At 53.0% G+C, this 18,862-nt stretch overlaps 1 long non-coding RNA gene across 1 annotated transcript; it reads left to right on the top strand.

Moving 5' to 3' along the window:
* Positions 1-123: 123 nt before the first annotated feature.
* LOC149126120 (uncharacterized) lies at positions 124-18,781 on the top strand. Its single transcript, XR_016236367.1, has 3 exons — positions 124-241; positions 6,292-6,559; positions 18,669-18,781. It is a non-coding gene; the product is annotated as an uncharacterized LOC149126120 (long non-coding RNA).
* The last annotated feature ends 81 nt before the right edge of the window (positions 18,782-18,862 follow it).

The raw sequence follows: 18,862 nt of genomic DNA, 5'->3' as shown, positions 1-18,862 counted from the left end.
GCGGGGGGGCTGGGCTGAGCTCCGGGGAGGGGCGGAGCTGAGCGCCGAGGAGGGGCGGGGCGGAGCCCCAGGGAGGGGCGGAGCTGAGCGCCGGGGAGGGGCGGAGCTGAGCGCCGGGGAGGGGCGGAGCTGAGCGCCGAGGAGGGGCGGAGCTGAGCGCCGAGGAGGGGCGGGGCGGAGCGCCGGACCAGGAAGGAGCCGAACGGCGTTTTCCGAGTCTCGCTCATCGACCGTGACCGCGGTAAGCACTTCTAGGAACCCACGAATTCAGTGTTTGCGCAACCAAGTCTTTCTTGACAGAAATGTCAGCCGCGTGTTGACATTAGCTTCCTCATCCATGTGAGGAATCGCTGCCTTATAGTTATTACAATAGCTAACCGTAAGTACTGTCTTTTGAAAGAACCCAGGTTGTTTTGCCCTGTGTTAGCACTAGGCATCTGATACACAGTGATAGCTCTACCAGGGCCACGCAGCTGGGAGAAGGTAGAGCAAGGCCGAGATTCTACACACCATCAGCCGGCACTTGGTTAGGTGACTGCGTTAGCTGAGGCTGGATTGTGTTTTTAAGGGAATAGCATTTGTACCGAGTTACCACCAGTCCGCGGACTTGTGTCACTAACAGATTCCCAGTGTTGGGCATGTAGCAGGCACCCAATGGCTGTGAACAAATGAATGTGTGAGCAGAATTTAAAACTCATCTATTCATCTTTATTTTTAGAAAGATTTTATCTATTTATTTGAGAGGTAGAATTACAGAGAGAGAGAGGGAGAGACTCCCCAAATGGCCGCAACAGCTAGAGCTGAGCTGATCCAAAGCCAGGAGCTTCTTTTGGGTCTCCCACACGGATGCAGGGACCCAAGCACTTGGGCCATCTTCCACCACTTTCCCAGGCCATAGCAGAGAGCTAGATCAGAAGAGGAGCAGCCAGGACTTGAACCAGCACCCATATGGGATGCTGGCACTGCAAGGCGAGGCTTAACCCACTACACCACAACGCCAGCCCTGTAATCATCTTTTTTTAAAACAAACTTTTAATTTTTGAATTAGTTTTAGGTTTATATAGAAAAGTCGCAAAAGTAGTACAGAACTCCTCCAGTCTCCCCTGTTGCTAACATCACAATAGGTACTGTTATGGAACCCAAGTGTGGTACTTCTCACAAGAGAACCTAGTAATTCAGGGGACAAGGACTGGAAGCAAACAGACAAGTCTGTGCAGGCTGCTAGCCATTGGGGAAGGCGGCATGCTATTGCCTGGGCCTCATGCACCCTTTCCCATAAGGAGAGAGAACTGAAATTTATATAAGGAAATACAGATTTAACTGCCTGACTGCCATCATGGGATCACGGGACAGGGCCAGCTGCACAGGGGTCTCTGGCTGGTGGGAAGGGGCTGGGTGGCATCGCGGTGGGGACTCTCAGCCCTAGTCACAGTCCAAGCTCTGGTCGGGCTGACTGAGCTGCCCCAAGTTACTTTGCAACTTCAGCTGGCTGTCTCCAGGCCAGCTCCTGGAATTCTCCGGCAGGCATTATTTGCCTGTCGAATTGGACAGACACTCTCATGAGGCACAAGTCTGGCTTTTGTCCACCAGAAGGTGAAAAGGCCGATGCGTTCTGTGTGGTTACAGCTGAGAACCTATGCTGCCTCCTCGCCAGTTTGCAGGCCGCTGGGAGCCTGAGCTGCAGCCCCGCCCTCCCATAGCACCCACGGGATCGCCCCGCCACACCACGCCACGCCATGCCACGCAGACCCCAGCAAATGTTCCTGGCCTTGAGTCTGCGGCAAGTGGCGGAGCAGCATGGTGTTGGTAGAGGAGCTGGCGAGGTGCTGATGCCCATCCGGGTCAGGAACACCCCAGCCAGCTGTGCATGGCATGGTCCTGATGCAGACAAACCCTCTGCCTCGGTCCTCGCAGACTCTCATGCTCCCCACAGGAAAGACCCCAAATACAGGGCATGGCACCATTTCCTGGTCGCCTCCAGGGCCAGTGGCTCAGCGCTCTCTGACCGCGCAGGTCTGGGCCTCCAAGTGGCCAGTCTGGAGATCCCTGTGGCGTCCCTGGACAGAAGGGGCTGAGGGGAATGGCTGTGTGCGGGAGGAGAGTGGCAGCCGGGAGGCCGGGTGGAGCTCGGGCGCCCCACCAGATGGCGCTGCGGTGGCTTCCTGCCGCCTGCTCCTTCGGAGTCCAGATCAGCCCCACTTCATGTTCAGGTCAAAGACAAAAGTGCAGGTAAAAAGAGCGAAGTATCCAAGCGTCAGAGACAGCGCCTCTGCCTCCTCCTTTTGTGAGCCGGAGCCCCACCTGTGGGTCTCAAGTGGCCTAGGGCGTCACTAGCAGCTCTGGCGGCTCTGTGTTACTGGAAAAAGACATTGTGAGGGTGTTGCCAGATGCGGTGTCTAGACAAAGAGCAGTGGTGGGTGACGGGTTGTCAGGATCCTTAAGTGTGGATCACTCTGCACCCGGGTAAGGAAGGCTGTTGCTAGCAGTTGGATATTAATGAAAACATTGTGGCAATCTGAAACACAAAACTAAGAACCCAGCATTGACACAGTAATGGTCACTAAGCTCCCAACTAATGACCTTCCGGTTGCAGTAAGCTCTTCCCCTCCCATCTAGCCCAGTCCCTCATTACGCACAGTGCACTGAGGTCCACAGAAGAAACTTTGCCCAGTGTCACGCTGTTAGCAGAAGAGAAGCTAGAAGCCCTTGCTCCTGAGGCTGATCCAGAGACCAGATGGGATGCCTTTGTGTGTCTGCTCCCTGTGCCTGTGGGGTGCACAGTGTCAACATTCGTAGGACCTGGAGCCTCACTGGGAGACAGGAAGGGGGCTACACAGACCCCACACCCCCCGGCATCAGGCCTTCTCCATCTTTGTAGCAGCCAAGTCCTCTACACCCCACTACCCACTTCTTTCCCACTGCTAAGTCTCAGACCCAGTCCATTACTGCCCAAGAGGTCCATGACCTTGGGCAGTAGAAGGTGGCTTCTCCCAGCTGCCTTAGAGGACTTCTCTGTGAGCAGCTGAGGGGACCTGGCAGGTGCAGATGAAGGACTTGGAGTCCACAGGCACAGTGTCTGGAAAGTAAGACTGTAACCAGGGTGGCCGGAGGGATGGCACAGTGGCTGGACAGAATGGTTTCTCCATGTCAGACAGACCCCAGGTTTGTACCCTGCCCTGACACCTGCTGCTATGAGAGCCTGGACAAGGACCTCAGCCTCTGTGGCTTCAGCTTCCTCATTTTTTAAAAAAAATGAGAATGAAAATACCTCTCAGTGATAAGCTATTCACCAGTAATTGAACAGACCGAAGGCCTTGTCTCCACCCCATGGGCACACCCGCAACCCACTACAACTGTAGTCTTACTGAAGAGCAATCAGAAAGAAATAAAAGATTTAGCATCAAGGATTCATACCAAAAGACGAAAAACTAGGGTCAAGTGATACCAAGTGGGGGCAGACTGTGTTTGCCTCTGATAGGGATTCTCTGAGGAGGTGGGCTTTCCCCGTCCTTGAGCAACATTTGGGGGAAGAGCCAGGGTGAACATTCATCATGGTCAAGAGCCTCAGGCCGTGGTTGCCAGCCAGGGCTGGCCATTGCAGTCCTCTGGGAGCTTTATATTAAACTGCAGCCCCTGAGCCACACTGCAGACATCTGAACCCCTAGAGGTGAGTCCTAACCATAGGTGCTTTTAAAAAATTTCAGATGGGCACAGGTGTTGTGGCGAGGCAGGTTAAGCTGCCGCCTGGGATGCTCACATCCCACACTGGAGTGTCTGGGACCGAATCCCTCTTTGCTTTTTTTTTTTTTTTTGGACAGGCAGAGTGGATAGTGAGAGAGAGAGAGAGAGAGAGAAAGGTCTTCCTTTTTGCCGTTGATTCACCCTCCAATGGCCGCCACAGCTGGCGCGCTGCGGCCGGCGCACCACGCTGATCCGAAGGCAGGAGCCAGGTGCTTCTCCTGGTCTCCCATGGGGTGCAGGGCCCAAGCACTTGGGCCATCCTCCACTGCCTTCCCGGGCCACAGCAGAGAGCTGGCCTGGAAGAGGGGCAACCGGGACAGAATCCGGCGCCCCGACCGGGACTAGAACCCAGTGTGCCGGTGCCGCTAGGCGGAGGATTAGCCTAGTGAGCCGCGGCGCCTGCCCCGCTTTGCTTCTGATCCAGCTTCCTGCTCATTTGCAGCTCCAGGAGGTGGCTGATGATACACAAATACCCGGCTCCCTGCCACCCATGTGGGAGCTCCTGCTAGACCACCTGGTTCCTGGCATCAGCCTGGCCCAGCCCTGGCTGTTGTGGCTTTTGGGGAGTGAACCAGTGTGTGAAAGATCTCTCTCTCTCTCTCTCTGTCACTCTGCCTTTCAAATTAACCAATTAATTAATTTTTTAAAATTCCAGATGACTCCAGTGTGTAGCCAAGTTCGCATCAGGGATGTGGAGCACCCAGCATGCACACAGTGGTGCACACCTACACAAAAGTGATAATTATTAAAAGACATGGCTCCGACCTTTGAGGAATGCACGTTCTAGGAGTGATGGGAAGCTGTGAATGGTTGCCGGCTTACTAACATCAATGACAGTGAGCTTTGGGCAGGAGTAAGTGAGCCTGGGCCTTGGGGTAACACGGCCCAGCAGGAGGAGTTCCAAGCAAGCGTGGATCTAAAGGCTAATGTGCATGCATGCATGGTACCTGCCCCCTCACATGCTGGGGCGGCAGGCTGGGGGTCAGGTGCAGGGCTTACAGACAGGTGATGCCAGCTTCCGTCTTGATTCACTCACTTGCGTGCTGCTTCTTAGAATGTTCTATCGTACACTCCCTGAGCTATAAGAGGTTCGGGATCACTGGCCTGCATTCCCGGGGACGGCAGTCCACAGCAGCTGAGCTACCACCTATCCTTAAGGTGGGGCCTGGCTCTCCAGCCTCCACAGTCCATGTAGGATTTGCATCTCCTGCTGTTGTCATCACTTGGTCCCTGCGAGATTTCAACCCCCAGTTTAGTAAGGAATCCAATCCTAAATCCTGGGTACCCCTATTATTCAAAGTGGGGAAGGAGGTAAAAATCACAACTCTCATATAAAATGAACACTCCTTAAAGATTTTATTTGACTCATTCTGTGAGGGAACCTGTACGATGCTACCTACGGTCAGTATAAGGAGAATTCAGAGAACAAACACAGCTACCTATCAGAAATAATGAGATACATGCGCACACAGAGCCCAAACTGGCCTTTCTATAGCGAGAAAAGGGAGTCAGTTTCAACTGCTCAGAACAGAGATTTTGCCCATATATAATGGCAAAATGGAAAGCCTGGAGCCCCCGATTTTCCCTATGCCCTGATCGTGTTCTGACTGTGGACAAAGTCTCTAACCTCCCTGGGCTTGTTTTCCCACTGTGAGAAGGTGGGCAAATGAGATCCTCTCCAAGGGCCCCTGCAGCGCTGAGTGTCTGGGTGTACGTGGGAACCTGGACCCTACTTCAGGGGAATCGCCTCTGATGATCCTGTTTTAGACAGAAAGAAATTAAAGCTCAGAGAGGGAAATTGCCTTGCTCAGGGCTACCCAGCGGGGATGGGAGGGGAACAGGGGTCCCTGTTTTTGGTCTCTCAGCTGAGACCCACACCTCTGAAAGGAGAACCACTCCCTTCTCATCTCACCAGTCGGGAACCTGAGCACACGCCTGGAGGCCCGAGGGTGCCCTGGGGAGCAGGGGTTGGACTGGTCGGGCAGGCCAGGCAGGGCCTCCAGGGTGCCTTAGGAGCAGCCCCCACCCCCTCCACCAGCCCAGAACAGGAGGCCTCTGTGCAAAGCAGGCATCGCTTTGACCTAAGATCCTCGTCTCATGAGGGCTTCACCGGAGAGCTGAGCCTCTCGGTGCTGGTTACGCTGGACTCCCCCACGGAGCTTTACTCAATCCCTGTGCCGAGACTGCGCCCAGGCTGGCGCGCAGCCATCGGTGTTTCTAAAGATCCCCCAGAGGACGCTGGCGCAAGCGACGTGAGAACCACGGTTCTAAAGTAGTAACACACGTGCTTGCAAAATGCCTGGGCTCTCGCAAGAATGCAGATGGTGATTCAGCGAACCTGCGTGGAACCTGAGAAGTCACATTGCCAGCTAGCTCCCTAGAGGCCGATGCTGCCGGTCTGAGCACCATGCAATGTGTGTAGTGTTGGGGCTCAGAAATAATACCCCAAAGGGTGACCCTCTCATGTGCTAAGTGCCTTCAACTGTGGGAAGCTGAAGGGGCCTCAAAAACAAAGTATCTGACCTTCTCTGCCCCCTTCTCTTCCCCCAGGCAACAAGTAGAAATGAAGAATTCCTCTTGCCCTCTGGGGCTGGGTATTGTGGTACAGCGGGTTAAGCTGCTGGCATCCCTTATGGGCGCCGGTTCAAGTCCTGGCTGCTCCACTTTGGATCGAGCTCCCTGCTAATGCACCTGGAAAAGCAGCAGAAGATGACCCAAGTGTTTGGGGCCCCTGATGCCCACATGGGAGACCCAGAGGAAGCTCCTGAACCAGCCCCAACTGTTGTGGCCATTTGGGGAGTGAACCAGTGGATGGAAGGTACCTCTCTCTCTCTCTCTCACTCCCCCTTTCTTTCTATAACTCTTTCAAATTAATTAATTAATTAACAAAAACTCTTCTTCTCAAAGCTGATCATAGAATCCAGAAGCCATGTCCCCCAAGGCCAGCCATGAAACCTAGAAATACTTTTCTACCATTCCGTCAGCTGACTATAAAGTCTCTGCTGTACCTTGTGGGACACTTATAAGGCCCTCATTCCTATCCCTGCAAAAGAAAGGAGGCTGCACAGGTTGGCCAAGGAGAACCCGTGGAGGGAGACCCTGCTGCTCTCTCCAAGGCCATCGTCATGAGGTCACAGCCCTCTGCCCAGTCACAGCTCTACACCACTGCGCATTCTTCGCTGAATGTCCACAGAAAAATGGACAGCTCGCCCCGGGCCTTTCAGCCTTGAGAGTGCAGACTCCTGTCTCTCATGAAACTTAGGCTAAACAAATAGTTATGCTCCTGTCTTGTTGAAGAGGCAGGATCGCCTTCCTTTCCTGCCCCTCTGCAGGCATCTGAGTGGCTCTCAAGGCTGTTGGTGCAGCAATTTTCCAACCCAGGACAATCCCCCTTGGTCTCTTGGGAGATGCAGCAGACAATGCCTAAGGGAACCCTAATTGTTTGGTGACTCCCACGGGGGTTTGGTTTGGGGGGCGGCAGTGACAGTTTGAGAATCTTGTTCCTTCTTTGGGATTGGGACCTGGATTCCGGGACAGGGAGGAGCAGCACATTTCAGCTAAGCAGCGCCATGGTCATAAACTCCTTCCTGGACTCGCGTCGACACTCCAGGCACCGCACACAATGCATACGGCAGGGCTGGGCAAACACTGTAGTACATGCTTGTCGCCGGCAGGGGGAGGCTGCTGCCTGACGTGGGCCCAAGGGTGTCCTGCACGCGCTGGATAAAGCCTAGCGCAGATCTTAATTTTCAAGGAACACTGCAAATCTAGACGCTTAAAAAAACTGTCCAAATCTTTAAGGTTGGGCAGCTAATTCAGAAATGTATATTTTTAAAAAACCTCTGTGTGAGCTAAAAATGGGTGTGCAGAACAGATGCACCTGAACGGGCAAACTGATGAATCTGACCCCAGGAATGTGGGGGTCTTGGCTTCCTATCAGGGCGTGTGCATCGTTTATCTCAAGTCCTCATCTTATTGAGTCCTGGGGAGCAGGGGCTTGCCTGTATTTGTCAGGGTTCAGCCCGAGAGGAGGCCCCGAGCGCCCTGACTCCTGAGCCAGGTCTTCCCGCCTGGGGTGCCCCTATCAGAGGGCACGGCTCGGGGAGCGGGTCCAGCTCGGGGGGAGCCCCGAGGGGGCTGGGGAGGTCGCCAGAGCCCGAGGGCAGGAGAGGGAGCGGGAGTTTATTTTTAGCTGCTAGCGTGTGCCTGGAAGCCTTATTTAGACATCAGGCGACAGGGTGCGCTGCGGGCAGCAGGCACGGGGAGGAGGCGCCCCCTCCCCCACCCGAGCTCCTCTTACAGCCGCTCTTCCCCGCCCGCCCCTCATCATCCTCCCTGGGGACGTCGGGGCCGCTCTAAATAGCAGCCCCTGCTGGCGTGGGCGCTGTTCCCACTGACTCGCTGTCTCCTCCACCTGCTCCCTTGCTGCCCATTCCCCCGCGGTCCGGCAGAGAAATAGAAACCAGGAGGTGTTCCCTCCCCTTTGGGGGCACAGATCTCTTGGAGAGGCTGAGGTCATCCCCTGTGGTGGTGACAGGCAGGCTGTGCAGGGCCCAAGACCAGGGTTCCAAGCCCTGAGTGTGACCCTGGGCCAGCGACCTGAGCTTCTGTGTTTAGGACACTGGGAAGGGTAACTAACCACCCTTGGCCCTTGAGCCTGCCCCTGCTGGAGAGTAAAGGAGACAATGTGTGGATGTATCAGCACATCCTGCTACATCCTGGATGATGGCAAAGGCAGTGAAAGCGTTAGACCTACCCAGCTCCAAAGTGGAATTGTTCTGTGAGTGCGATCTGGGGAGACCCCAAGCCCCTCTGAGAATGCAATCTGGGGAGTCCCTGAGCCCCTCTGAAGCCCTCTGATCTCAGTCCAGCTTCTGACCCCAGCTAATTCATCCATTCTGTTTGCTGGGCAAATCTTTGTTAGAGCTTAGTTGATGAGAGCTGGGGTGGGCAAAGTAAAGACAAAGAAGGGGCCATGTGTGAATGAACCATGGCCAAGGATCAAAAAGCTTTACTGTAGAATAATTGATATAGCAGAAAACTACATGTAGTTAATATATAGAATTTGATAAACTTGGACCATGCAAGGGTCTTCAAAAACTTCAGGAAATGCATAGCATGAAAAAACTGTGTATGGATTTCAAATTTTTGTACCAAAGTAAGCTTATCTTTTTTAAAAAAATTTATTTATTTATTTGAGAGTCAGAGTTACACAGAGAAAAGGAGAGGAGGAGAGAGAAAGAGAGAGTGAGAGACAGAGAGAGGTCTTCCACCCGCTGATTTACTCCACAATTGGCCACAATGGCCGGAGCTGCACCGATCCGAAGCCAGGAGCTTCTTCCAGGACTCCCATGTGGGTGCAGGGGCCCAAGGACTTGGGTCATCTTCTACTGCTTTCCTAGGCCATAGCAGAGAGCTGGATTGGAAGTGGAGCAGCTGGGACTTGAATTGGTGCCCATATGGGATGCTGGCACTGCAGGTGGTGGCTTTACCCACTATGCCACAGCGCCATCCCCAGCTTATTTTTTTTTTAATATTTATTTTATTTACTTGGAAGGCAGACAGGTAGAGTTACAGAGAGGCAGAGGCAGAGAGAGAGAGGTCTTCCATCCGCTGGTTCACTCCCCTATTGACCGCAATGGCCACCACCATCAAGGCACAGGTGTATCTGTCACCTCCTGAATCTTCCTTGTGCTCTTCCCCTTCCGTTTCTTTTGTTTTTCGTGGTAAGAGCACTCAATATGAGATCTATCCTCTTAACAAATTTGTAAGTGCTCAATAAAGCACTATCAACCACAGGTGCTGCATTGTACAGCACATCTTGAGAATGCACTCCCTTTGCACAACTGTCAATCACACCCCCCAGCCACCCTTGCGCCGTCCACCCTCCCCTCCATCCTTGGCAGCCACCCTTCTGTCCTGTGCTGCTCTGAGCCTCACTGTTGTAGGTATCACCCGTAAGTTGGAGAACAACAGGCTCATCTCACTTAGCCTGCTGTCCGCAGGGCCACCTGTGTTGTCGCAGGAGGTAGAGCTGCCTTCGTCGAAGGGGCTGAACCACAGGCTGCCTTGTGTGTGTATCCCGTTTCTCTCTTCCGTGGAGCTCCTGGTGAGCTTGAGGTCTCTCCTTAGCTGGAGCGAGTGTGCCGTGTGATCGTGGGTGCTCAGCTGTCTCATCAAGGCCCTGCCTCGGTGCCTTTGGATAGATACACCCCGAAGTGTGATTGCTGGACCATGAGGAGATTCCACTTCTACTTTTTCCGGGACAGCACTGGCCATAACAACCTGCATTCCTGTTGACCGTGCACAAGGATGGGATTCTCTCGAAGCCCAGTCCTGACTCCTTTAAGGAATAACTTGCGCTTCTGAAAAGGAACTGTGATGAAGAGTCCTTCCAGTCCCAGCCAAAATAGAGCTGGCCTCCATTCCCACAGAACCGCACCCTCAGCAGACCCTTATATGCCTCCCGCGATGGGGCGCTCACTCCCTGTCAAGCCAGTCCCCCGAATCTGACCAAGGAGCTGAGCCTCACTTTCCCAGGTGCCTCCACCACTGCTCCCAGCTTTCTAAGACATCTTGGATGACAGCTCATGTTCTATACTCCTGAAGGTGCCTCGAAGGAGGAAGGGGGAGATTGGGGCGACCTGGAGGCTGCAGCTCCTGCCAGCCCTGCCCCGGCTCCAAGCCTACACCCAGGGGTGGAGGGCAAGCCAGATTCCCAACCCTCCATCGCTCTGCAGCTGCTTCTTTAAGAAGTGCCATGGGGGCTGGTCCCTGCTACTGTCCTTGGCTCCTATCCAGGGCTCTGATTTAAAAGGTATTGCAACGTTTTTTAAAAACAAACATGTGTTGTAACCCAAGGCCCTGGTAACCACAACACTGCCTGCTGCTAGCTGCAGCCTCCCAGGCAGAGTAGAGGAAGCCGCTCCCCGCCTATCTCAGACACCCTGCCCTCCGCCTGGGGCCGTAGTTACCATATTATAGCAGGCTGGGAGCTAGCAAGGGCAGGCCCAGAGCTGCACCTCGGGGCTGTGGGGGGGTGGGGGTGGGGAGGCGGCTGGCTCCGTGCCAGCTCTCTCCGGTGAGCCATTCCAGCAGATGCGTGACAGCTCTGGGCCGGCACTCTCTGTCCTTCCTCCCCTGCAGCCCCACAGTGGCCTTGTAAAGCCGCAATCTGACCATGCCAGTCCCGTTGCCCACAAGATAAAGTAAAAATGTCTTGGCCAGGCCCCAAGGAGCTCCCTGGCTATCTGTGTCTCCTCGACTCCCTCTGTTCACCCAGCATGCCAGCCCCCAGGGGCCCTGGGAACACCACACTGCACTGCAGGTGACACCGCGCAGGAAACACTGGTCCCACTTGGTTGACAAGAACCCATGCTGGATCCATGCAGCCCAGCCCAAACGTCACATCCCGGGTGAGGCCTGCCCTGACCTCCACTCCTTTTGCTTTGTGGTGATTTTCCATACCCCTTGTCTACCTGACCCAGAGGGGATGCAGCTGTCTACAAATATTTTGTGTAGCCTGCATAGTGATTTGTGTGTGTGTGTGCATGTGTTTAAGAGAGAGAAATTTTATTATATTTTTAAGATTTATTTATTTATTTGAAAATTTCTCTCTCGCTCTCTCTCCCATCTGCTGCTTTACTCCCCAAATGCCTACAACAGCCAGGGCCAGGTAGGCCAAAACCAGGAGCCAGGAACTTCATCTGGGTCTCCCAGGTGGGTGGCAGGGAACCCAAACCCTTGGGTCATCCTCCACTGCCTCCCAGGCGTGTTAGCAGGGGGCGGGAATGGAAGTGCAGAGTAGCTGGGACTCGAACCGGGCACAGCAACATGCGACACAGGTGTCCCAGGCCGGGGTTTAGCCCACTGCACCACCAGGCTCACCTGAAAGATGCTACCTTAACAATGAGAAAAAGGTTTCCAGTTTCTTTCAAAACATTGCATAGCATATTAGTCCATTTTCCTGGGCTGTAACAAGATGCCTGAGGCTGGGCGCTCTGTGAAGGAGTTTCTTTAGCCCATGGTTTGGGAGGTAGAAAGCTCTCTCTGTTGAGCCTCTGGTAAGCGCCTCACAGCACACAGCATCACGCAGCAAGACAGGGAGCTGGCAAAGTATTGGGACAGCTCCCTCTTCCCTAACAACTCACTCTCTGGAGACCAGCCAGGGTCCTCTGAGGGCAGCGCCCTCAGTGACCTGCAGGTGACCTTGACCTTGCTGCACCTGGCTCCACCTCTTAAAGGCCCCATCTCCTCACAACGTGGCCACGCTGGGGACCCAGCTTCCAGCTCCCGAAGCCTTGCAGGACAAACAACATCCCAACCATAGCAGAAGGGGCCTCCGTTTCCTTCTGTCATTGATCCACTGCCACAAAACCACCAAGCTCCTTTGAGATGAGTCCATGAGCCCTGGTTTGTTCCCTGTCCCCCATCTGAAGCTGCCCTCAGTTACCCACCCACCCAGCCCTGGAGGCATTTGGGTTTTAAGCTGCAGACCTAGATCAAACCTTCCATTTACCACCATTATTCTATCTCCTGGTCCGGAATGTTCCAGAAATTCCAATGTTCTGGCAAACAGCATTATGCAAATAGAATCCCATCAACACAAATACAAATAAGTCACAGAATTCCTTTGCTAAATCGTGTGCTGCAGCCAGCACCTGTTCCTACCACCCTCCACCTGTCCCTTCCTGGGGTTTGATGTGGGTATGGCTCTCCCACGGTGGTGGAACAAGGACTGGGAAACACGGGCTTTTCCAGAAGGGAGGGGCTGAGGGATGTTGTCTATTGGAAAAGGGTTACTTACACTGTGGTTGCATAGCAGATGGCATAGGTTGAGGAATTGTCATTTTTTCAAATGGAAAAATGGGGTGAACTGCTGGAAACTCCCGTGTCCCGGGGTCTGCAGTTAGGGCTCTGAAATGGGATGGAGCTGAGAGTTCTGCACCAGGTGGGACCACGAGAATGTGCGGACAGTGCTCTGTTGCGGGGCACCTTGAAGGAGGCAGGTAAGGGGGGTAGGTGCATTACAGGTGTCAGCAGACCAGCCAATATCCAGCTTCCCTCCGAGTCCCAGAAGAGCCAAGCTCGTGTTGGAGTCCTGCTCACTCATTCCTGTTGGAATCAACGGAGCTTCAGGACCTCCAAAGCAAGGAGCCCTTTAACCGAGACATGGGATGGCTCAGGGACAAGGTCATAGTCCCCTGCACTTCACCTGAAAGTGCAGGTCAGGGTGACCCAGCCCCCAGCCTCCAACCCCAGCAAGGATGTCTCAAACACAGAAAACAGCGCTTGCCCACAGACCAGCTGAGGCTCCCATCTGACTCTGCCTCACGTCTGAGCCCACCGCAAGGCTAACGCATGGGAGGAAGGCACAAAGGACTAAAGCAGAGATTCCGGAACACAAGCTCGCATCTGAATTATGGGCAGGAGTTGGGAAGGCACAGACAGCTGCATGCATCCCCGACTTTCCAGTGAATTTTTCTAGTGCTTTTCTGAGAGTCTCCAGGAAACGTTGACGCTGTGGGTCCTGGGGCTGCATTTGGAGGACCTCCGAGGAAGAGCAGTGTCCCCTCCGGTTCCTTCCAGAGCCGCCAGCCCCTAGAGCTCAAGGAAGGAGTTGGGGGGGGGCAGTTTTCCTGGAGAATTCTCGGCAGCCACGTCCCGCACCCCTCCTGCTGCCACAGCAACCCTTGAGGACCCCGTCTGGAGCTGACTGCACAGAGGGAGCACTCCCTGGTGACGACTGGCCCCAGCGGACCCTTGGCAAGGGAAGTGGTAAAGTGAATCTCGCCGCCTCTCCCGAGACAGCCCCAAGTCCCAAACCACAGTCCTCCAGGGGAATAGGGCAGCAGTGGCGGCCTGCTCATTAGCACCATTCGCACTTAATTCTCCTTCCTCAGCGTTCAGCCCTGAATTCAGCCCACCTGGGTCCAACCCAACCAGTGTCGCTGGGCGATTTCCCAGTGAGTGTCCAGCACCTGCAGAGCAGCGAGGCCCAAGCATTGCTCTGACGCGGTCCTCGGGTCCTGGGTCCCTGGATGGGGCAAAGAGGGAGCTGGAGGGGAGGCGGGTTTTCACAACCTGCCCCAGAGGCTGCTGAAGCAAACATACCCAGACCTTGAGACGTGTTCCAACAGGAGCTTCCGGACCCAGCCAGTCCAGCTTTTCTCTGATTTCTTTCCTTTAAGTGTATTCCAAAAAGAACCTGTCAAAACCAACCTTTCTGTCAGGTCTAGAAAATCCGGGGGAACTTTCTCGGCAGTCCCTGGTTCCCCTGCTCCGAAACTGTAGCTGGCACTTCACACAGTGTTCCTAACAGAGGCTGTTCTACCTAAAGTCAGTGTAACAGATCTTCCACAGAGTTTCAGAGAGAGAGGGAGGGAGAGATACACAGAGAGAGGTCTTCCATCCAATGGTTCACTCCCCAAATGGCAGCAACAGCTGGGGCTAGTCCAGGCCAAAGCCAGGAGCCTGAAATTGCATCTGGGTCTCCTACGTGAGTGTCAGAGGCCCAAATACTTGTGGCCATGTTCTGCTGCTTTCCCAGGTGCATTAGCAGGGAGCTGGATTGGAAGTGGAGCAGCCAGGACTGGAACCAGTGCCCATGTGGGATGCTGGTATTGCAGGCAGCAGCTTTACCACGGTGTATGCTGGCCCCAGTATAACAAACCTTAATGATTTATGTATTGGATAGAAATAGCATTGTGCTGCTAGTGACAGAATCTCATTGTCGTTTATTCTAATGTGTGAAAAAGTTTGGAAGTAGTTGCTCAAGGCTGATATTGGGCTCCATAAAGATCAAGGCTCCTGCTATCATTTTGTTCAAGGTAATAAGACGGCTTCTGGATTTAACCATCATGTCTCTGTTCCAGGTAGGGAAAAGGAGGGACCAGAAAGAAGGGGAGGCCTGCTTCCAGCTAAATCATTCCCCTATTAAAAGTGTTCCTGGGGGCAGGCTTTGGCACAGTGGTTAAGCCGCCACTTTGGACACCCACATCTCGTATCAGAGTGCCTTGCCTTCAAGTCTCAGCTTGCTTCAGACTCCAGCCTTTTGCTAATGCGTACCTTGGGACACAGCAGGTGATGGCTGAAGGACTTGAGTCCCGGCCACCCACGCAGGAGACCCACATGGAGGTCCAGGCTCCTGGCTTTTGCCTGGCCCAGTCTCAGCTGCTATGGGCTTTTGGGAAGTGAACCAGTAGATGAAAAATCTCTCCCTCCCACCCCTCTCTCAAATGCAATTAAATATTAAACAAAAAATTTTAAATATTTGATGTTTAAATGAAAACAGTTTTCCTGGCTGCCCCACCCAGCCGTTCCCCTTGTGTATCAGCGGCCTGTGTGCAAGGGATTCTGGGTCAGGAGCACATTAGCCCAGTGCTCCGCAGTCCCACAGAGTGTGAGGATTCTGTAAGGAAGGAAGAGAGAAGAAAGGCAGCTGAGTAAGGCGACTGGCAGTCCCGGCCCCTGCCTCCTAAGTGCCGGGTGGGGTGGGGTGGGGTGAGGAGGAAGGAGACAGGGCTGTGTAACCCTTGGTCATTTAGGGAGAACTCACGGAGCACGTAAGCAAGTGTAACTGGGAGGGGAGCTGCCACGTGTGCCCAGAGATGTAGAACCACCGCTGCAAGGCTCCGGGGGGACGGGGCCATGAGCTGCCCCTTGATGTTAATGCATAGAGAGGGGCCGGAGGAAGTCGGCCTGGGCAGGGGCCGCGTGTCTGAGGACAGCTGGGCTCACACAGAAACACCTGCACTCCAAGAACTTTCAGGACTGGAGGGACCTTTAGTTACCTCTGAACTGAGAGGTGCTGCTGGCACCCACACACGGCCCACAGGGGGCTCAGGATACCCCCACTGTCCCTTCTAGTCCTTCCCCATCAACTTTGCTACCAACCGGAGTCCCTCATGGCCTACCTCCCCAGCCTCCGCCCTCACCCCTGACTGACTCACTGAGATCCAGAGGGAAAGAAGTGATTTCCTCATGATGGGAAGTGTTACACACACGCTGTATCATCCCCCAATGGGAGATTATTAAAAAAGATTGTATTAGTCAGGGTTCCCTACTGGAAACAACAGAAGCCAACATCAGATGCTATCCCAGTTTCAGGTTCTAGAATTTGGGCATGAATGTCCTTTGGCTTTAGTATTCCTCCAGGAAGCACTCCCTGACCACCTCCATCTACCTTGCTCCGTTATCTTTCTTTAATACCAATCCCTTCTGCATGGAGCACACAACTTGGCATCAGTTTTATGTCCTACATTGTATTATTTACCATGTTTAATGTAAAAAAAAACCAGATTATAACAAATTCAAGAGCAAGAACTGAGTCTTTCTTGTTCCTTCACTGTGCTAAGCCATAGTGCTGTGTGCCTGGGACATAGGAGCTTGAGTAATCAAAGTGGGAAGATTCTGGGAAAACCAGTCATCCTTCTTGTCCAAGAAGTGGGCACACAGTAGGACCTGCTTGTTGATAGCTAATCCTGGTGACGTCACCACTGTTTGCAGTATTTCTGCACTGCTCCCTCCCCTTGAAGTTGAGCACGGCCCTGTGACTTGTCTTGGCCCAGGAAATGGAGTGGACCTCAGGTTGTCACCTCCAGGGGATAACACTGCCGGCTGTGACTCTTCTCTGTACACACTCTTTGCCCAATGCCTGGAGCCATGACAGAGCGAGGCTGCATTGTAGGATGCCGGGGGACGCTCTGTGCACAGAGCCTCCTACCTGCCCATGCAGGACGTGAAGAGTGAGCCATGGCTTAGCTCCTCTCACCCGGTCACAGGGATCTTTTCCATTATTGCAGCACAACCTAACTCCACCTGACTGGTACAGCAGCATCAAAAATCACACCGCAAACTTTCTCAAACTCAAGCTGCTAAAACAAGGAGAAAAGTCTTCCAAGTGCCTTCTTGGGCAGGAACTCAAAGCACAGGACAAACAGTCAGCAGTGGGAGAGTGGCAAATGTGAAGCTGCGCTCCCAGGGGGCTCAGCAGAGGCCCTGGTAAGGCCCCTTGGGAACAGAGGCTCCTGGGCCAACTCACACCCCTACTTTCCACCTACAACCCAAGTCGCCTACGTCAACAGTTGACATGGAAGTTCAAGGTCAATTTTAGAAAGTTCAACTCTTCAGTCTGTAGATGGAGACTCTTGGAGAGGAGAGACAACGGGCTCGGGTCGCGTGGCTGCTTGAGGCCTCCTCATGTGCGAACCGTAGCCAGCTCTGCTCTTGCTGTGAGTTAATTCAGAGGCACTGTCCATGTGTTTGGGATTTCACTAACTTGTCCATGGACAAAAAAGAAGTCACAGTTACATGTATAGGAATAAAAACATACTTTTTAAAAGTCTTTTTTTTGTAATTGTAATTGTATTACTACAATAGTAATAAAGGGGTACTACTTTAATACAAGAAAATAAAGAATACCTTTAAAAATCCAAAATCTCACCCATCCAAGTGAAATTAATGTTTTTTTTTTCTGAAATAAAAGTGGATTTGTTGGGGCTGGCATTGCGGGATAGTGGGTAAAGTCGCTGCCTGTGATGCCAGTGTCCCACAATGACACCAATTGTGTCTCGGCTGCTCTGCTTCCAATCCAGCTCCTTGCTAATGGCCTGGGAAAAGCAGCAGAAGATGGTCCAAGTGCTTATGCCCCTGCCACTCACATGGGAGACCTGGCTGAAGCTCCTGGCTCCTGACTTTGGCCTGGTCCAGCCCTGGCCATTGTGGCCATCTGGGAAGTGAAACATTATATGAAAAATCTCTCTGTCTTTCTCTCTCTTTCTCTGTGTGTGAGTGTATGTCTCCCTCTCCTCTGTAACTCTGACATTCAAATAAATAATCTTTTAAAAAATGGATTTGTTACATTTTATAACATTCAAAAACATCTATCATCAGCATTTTTACTGGTTACATGAAATTCTGTTTTCAAGGATCTATCTCAATTTACTTAACCAAGCTATTTTTTTATAAGTAGGTTATATGGGGGGGGGGGTCTTTTTGGGTTTTGGCTTGTATGATTGGTTATTTTAAATCCTGAGCACTGGGGCTGGCATTGTGTTGCAGGGAGTTAAGCTGCTGCCTGCAATGCCAGCATCACGTATCTGAGCAGCAGTTTGAGTCTTGGTCACTCGGCTTCTGATCCAGCTCCCTGCTAATGCACCTGGAAAAGCAATGAAGGATGACCCAACTACGTGGGCCGCTGCCATCCATGTGGGAGACCTGGCTATAGCTCCTGGCTCCTGGCTTCCTCCTGGCCCAGCCTGGGGCTGTTGCAGCCCTCTGGGGAGTGGGATGGAAGATCTCTCTCTCTTTCCTTCTACCATTCAATTAAATCAATCTTTTTAAAAAAACAGATCATTCATGAGCAGTGTTTGACAAATGCTGTTTGTTTTAACACTATTTCCTCCTCACCTGTTGAGCACATCCTACAGCAAATGTTCTCAAATGTTTGCCTGGCTCAGAAGCACCTGGAGGGCTTGGGAAGCCCTAGATTCCTGAGCCTCATCCCCAGAGTCTGTGATCTGTAGGTCAGGTGAGACCTGCGGATTTGCACAGTTCCCTGGGCACGAGGCTGCTGCTGACACGGGTACCACACTAAGGCCCTACAGCCCCTTTTCCCTGGGAGCCTTTCTTAGACCTTCCTGCAGCTGGCTAATCCCCGTTCCATAGAGGGGGACTGCCTCTCGACGTCTCCTGTTTTTCCCCGTTCTTCACTCTGAGGTCCGTGCAACAACATCCCTTTCCAAGAGTTGCTGGGCCTGACTCCACACAGATGCACATGCTCGGTGAAGTTCAAAGCTAGGGCTCTTGGTGTTGCACTGCCACTCCCAGAAACCCCTGCTCCTAACCGAGTGAGAACAAAGTTTCCTCTTCCCAGTCGCCCAGGTTTTGTGTCTTGTTCTTACTGCATCTGCTTATCTGTCTCACAGATGGATAACATCTGTCCAGGATGGAGAGGGAACATTACAAGTGCTTATGGATTGCCTCACAAGCCATCGACCCGGAAGCGACAGACATGACGAGGCGTGACTGTTGGACGTGGTATTACTGTTATTTATTTGTAGGGGAGTGGTTCAAGGCTTAGGTTCTGGATTTAGAACTGGATTCTATCTGGGCTCTGGTT

This window comes from Oryctolagus cuniculus, chromosome 6, assembly GCF_051225735.1.
Source record: "Oryctolagus cuniculus isolate XC-2025 breed Fujian yellow rabbit chromosome 6, ASM5122573v1, whole genome shotgun sequence".
NCBI lineage: Eukaryota > Metazoa > Chordata > Mammalia > Lagomorpha > Leporidae > Oryctolagus > Oryctolagus cuniculus.
This window is presented reverse-complemented; position numbering and strand designations above follow the sequence as displayed.